Source organism: Microtus ochrogaster, linkage group LG3 (assembly GCF_000317375.1).
Source record: "Microtus ochrogaster isolate Prairie Vole_2 linkage group LG3, MicOch1.0, whole genome shotgun sequence".
Taxonomy (NCBI): domain Eukaryota; kingdom Metazoa; phylum Chordata; class Mammalia; order Rodentia; family Cricetidae; genus Microtus; species Microtus ochrogaster.
In genome coordinates, this window is record NC_022029.1 from 4,628,354 (window position 1) to 4,633,095 (window position 4,742).

Sequence of the window (4,742 nt, forward strand, 5' to 3'; positions counted from 1 at the left end):
TTAGATGGTTTCGCACATTATATCTGGAAGAAGGCAAGATAGAGAAGGACCAAGCGACAATCAAAAAGCAGTGATACTTCCTCATGTCAACCACATTAGTAAAGATATGACCTGCTTTATTGTTTATTTTTGCCTTTGCTTTGTTTTGTTTGGGTTTAGTAACAGTTCACGTTTTTGCCTCTAAACATGATTCTAGAGTTGATGTTATTTTTTAGGATTCGTGGGAGGAACTTGATCTAATAAAATATTGAATTACTTTATTTGTTTTTACTTGGTACAATGTTTTAGATTTTATAAAATAATATCAAGGTCTATCATTCATGAATATAAATACCATTAACCAACAGGAAGTTCTCTTTTTATTATCAGATCAGCTTCTGAATGACAAGGGCTGGCTTTGACTATGGTTTTGTTTGGGCGAGAGAACCCTCAAGTCAATAAAGGCATGTGAAAACAAATATTGTTTTTACACAGGATGTTTTTCCTGTAGCGGCAAATTCTTTTTCTATCCCAACTTCAAAGTTCATCTGTTTCCAAGCAGGTATGCCCTATATGTGGGCATATATGCCCTCAACAGTGCACATAGACACCGTCCAATCTGTTGACAGACCAAGTAGGACCAAGGAAAGGTCAAACTCTCTCTGTTTCTTTGAGCTGTGACATCATCTCTTGCCTATAAACAGCCAAGTGATTCTCTTGGTTTCAGGTCTTTTGATTCAAACTGAGTTACATCCTTGGGTATTTGAATCTCCATTTGCAGATTGCAGATCAAAGGGCACAATAAATGAACCTGGCCAATCCTACAATGGGGAAACAGAAAGAGAAATTGAGACTGTGAGAATTTTCCACATTTTGAGTAGCTAATTCCGTATATTAAAGATGTAAGTTATTTGACAGGGTCTACGACTATATTTCTTTTTTTAAATTTATTTATTTATTAAAGATTTCTGCCTCCTCCCCACCAATGCCTCCCATTTCCCTCCCCCTCCCCCGATCAAGTTCCCCTCCCTCATCAGCCCGAAGAGCAATCAGGGTTCCCTGACCTGTGGGAAGTCCAAGGACCACCCACCTCCATCCAGGTCTAGTAAGGTGAGCATCCAAACTGCCTAGGCTCCCACAAAGCCAGTACGTGCAGTAGGATCAAAAACCCATTGCCATTGTTCTTGAGTTCTCAGTAGTCCTCATTGTCCATTATGTTCAGCAAGTCCGGTTTTATCCCATGCTTTTTCAGACCCAGGCCAGCTGGCCTTGGTTAGTTCCCGATAGAACATCCCCATTGTCTCAGTGTGTGGGTGCACCCCTCGCGGTCCTGAGTTCCTTGCTCGTGTCTCTCTCCTTCTTCTCCTGATTTGGACCTTGAGATTTCAGTCCGGTGCTCCAATGTGGGTCTCTGTCTCTGTCTTCTTTCATCACCCGATGAAGGTTAATATTCAGGGGGATGCCTATATGTTTGTCTTTGGGTTCACCTTCTTATTTAGCTTCTCTAGGATCATGAATTATAAGCTCACTGTCCTTTATTTATGGCTAGAAACCAAATATGAGTGAGTACATCCCATGTTCCTCTTTTTGGGTCTGGCTTACCTCACTCAGGATAGTGTTTTCTATTTCCATCCATTTATATGCAAAATCCAAGAAGTCCTTGTTTTTTACTGCTGAGTAGTACTCTAATATGTATATATTCCACACTTTCTTCATCCATTCTTCCATTGAAGGACATCTAGGTCGTAGCAGCATTGTTTGTAATAGCCAGAACCTGGAAACTACGACTATATTTCTGTCATCACGTTTGTAATAGAAGCCCTGAAGACTGAGAGCTAACTTTAACTTAATACAAAACACTGCACCGCGACCATATAACTTGAAGAGACAGAGATATTGGAAGGATATAAGAACAGAGAAAGAGAGGATCACCTGTTTGACCTTTGTTGTATCAGACAAAACAAACTGTAGCGAGAAAAAGAAAAAGAATAATTGAAAACGTACGCTCTCTTCCCTTCCGACTCTGGAACTTTAGCTCTTTCCCTTGCTGATTTTAGAAGAAAGGAAAGAATCTGAAATCAGCAAAATGTACATTTTCCCTGTGGTGTCTATTTTCTATTGACTCAATAAAAGAGGCGCCTGAGGTTTTACAAAAGAACGAAATGGGAAACCACCAAGTCAGGTGTCTGGCTGGCAGGGAAAGCAGACACTAAAAGTGTGGTCCTGGCGGTGGTTGGAAAGGAGACAGCCGTGTTGGTGGCGCGGAGGATGGCAGAAGTCCTGCAGACCTCTTAAGTCCAGCCTGGCAGGCAGCGGCTTTCTAGGCATCTATTAGCAAACCACTGCGTTAATGGAGAGGTGAAAAGTTGTGTAAAGAAACTGAGAGGCACTTTCCCCCCCCTCATAATGATGAGTCCTAACTCTGAGAATGAAAGTTTAGGCGAGGTGAGTCAGATCACAGGAAAGATAGCGAACAAGTTAAAGTCTTAGAATTCATTGGAACTCTGCTTTAAGATGTATGAGCCGTTGCATGCTGCTTTTGAAGACAGGGTGAAATGAGAACACTGACCTTGGCGTGCTGTGATTTGTGCAAGTTAATTGGGTTACGGGCGATGGGTTCAGTTGACAAGGTACCTGAAAGACGTTTGTAATTAGAATGGGCAGCCTTCAAGTGCAAATGGAAAGGACTTAATTAAGACACAAAATGTTAATTGGTCAGAGTAGACAAGAAGCAATTTCTCTTTGAAATTTCTAAATAAAAGGAAGTGGAGGTTTTTATGAGATAGGACCAGAAATGCAGCCTTCTTCAGGGGCGCGTTGCTGCTGTTTTGAGTCTCACTGTTGCTGAGAACCACCCCTCACAGCACAGGGCAAATGAGAACGTTTACTCCTTTATACCAAAAGATATTATCTTAAGACTCAGAGTCATTGAGTAGAAGCATTTCTTCGTAATTACCAAAGTAGTAGGAATGATGGGTGATGTATCAGCTAAGTGTTTGTTTGATTAAACATGCAGTGGTGAATTTTGATTGTTCATATTTCTTGGTATATTAAGTTACTATAGTTGCATAAACACATTGATGTTTGTAGTATAATTTCTGAACAACGATTTTACTTATCTGGTCAGATTGAAGGTAGAAGGTGCTCTGAGCCTTACCAAGGTGTCAAGGCCTAATGAGAAGTTATTTTTATTGTTTCATTTTTATTAAGCTATAGCATTAAACTACTATTTTTTGAATAAAGAACATTCAGCATATTAAAAATATGCACCATTTCATTATAAGAGTCTTCCAATTTGAGAGGAAACTCTCAAAGAAGAGCTAACACAAATAAAGAGTAGCCATAAGTTTGATCGGTCCTGTAATGGACCGAACATATTCACACATACCCTATCTCACACAGAGAACTCGATCTTCTGAATGTTAACAGAAAGTGAACCTGCAGTATTCAACAGAGAGGGAGAAAAGAGAGTCCCAAAAGGTTTTAGTCCTTTTTGGTCATATGAACTCTCTCATTTGATAATCTTCCAGAGAGCTGACATTGAAGGCACCGGCCCACACAATGGTGAAACAGGCTTTGCAGTTTATAGACTATTCAAAGGTCTGGTACTGATAGCTCCCAAACCAGGAGGAAAGATAAGCTCAGGTGAGAAGAGTCACACAGGCTGACTGCTGAAATCAAGCCCCTGAACTTGGTAGCTGAGAGTTTCCCGTTCTATTGGAGAATATCAAGCACTTAAAGGACATGATTCACATCTACCCAACAGTGACAATACAAAGCTATTTATATTAGAAAATCTTCTGAATGGATGGCAGGCTAATTTACAAACAAAACAAGAGCTTTGATATTTTAATGCGTCAGACAGGGAAGGGAGCAAGTCTGTCAAAGCTAAACCATAGGGGACTTTTTTGCAGTCCTTTCCACTGCTGTGCAGAAATCTTGCTCACCGTGAACAGAAAGAGACAAAGACATCCGAATTTTTGAAATTTGGCAAATCCATTTTACTTTTGCCCTTTCCCCCAAAACAATGATTTCATGTACCTTTTCTTGAAAATTATGCATGCAGATATGACAAGCTTTAATCCATGAAAAATGTTAGACATCTGGAGCTGATCTTTTCATAAAAATAATTTGCTGAATATTTCAAGCTTTTATATGCATACTTAAGTCTGTGGAAATGACTCAAAATGACATAAAGATACAATTAAAATGACACTGAAATATTGCTAAATGAAGCATAATTATGAAGCAGATTTATTAATACCGCTTCTGAATTGAACTTGTAAAACATCAGTTCATAGAAAGTAGATATCAGCCATCACTAATCTTTGGACTTTAATTCCAAAATATTTAGTGATCCCAGAAATTCATTTTTCTGTATTTTCCAACATTTTAATTTACAAAAGTGAGATGAAAATAATTTTGCATTAATATTATGAAAACTTACAACATTTAAACTAAATACTGATGTCACCATGATAGATGTTAAGTGATACAATTGACATATAGGAAAATAAACAAAAATTTAGATGAAATTTCAGACTTTGTGTCACTGTTGCATTTCTGGGTTCTCTTACTTCCAACATGAGGTTTTAATTATTTGCTGTGTGTTAGAAATGGTCAGATTTATTTTCCCTTATTTCCTAAATTATTGTTCTTATAGGATTTATGCATATGTATGAGTAATATACTCATAGGTGTGCATATATATAAATAATATAATATATATATATATATATATATATATATATATATATATATAT

The 4,742-nt window shown here is 38.1% G+C and overlaps 1 long non-coding RNA gene across 1 annotated transcript in view; it reads right to left on the bottom strand.

Annotated features, from left to right (window-relative positions):
- Positions 1 to 395: 395 nt before the first annotated feature.
- LOC113457618 overlaps positions 396 to 4,742 on the bottom strand; it is a 29,863-nt gene continuing 25,516 nt past the window's right edge. Inside the window, exon 5 of the long non-coding RNA XR_003378153.1 lies at positions 396 to 800. This is a non-coding gene — a long non-coding RNA (uncharacterized LOC113457618). The remainder of the gene's footprint in view (positions 801 to 4,742) is intronic.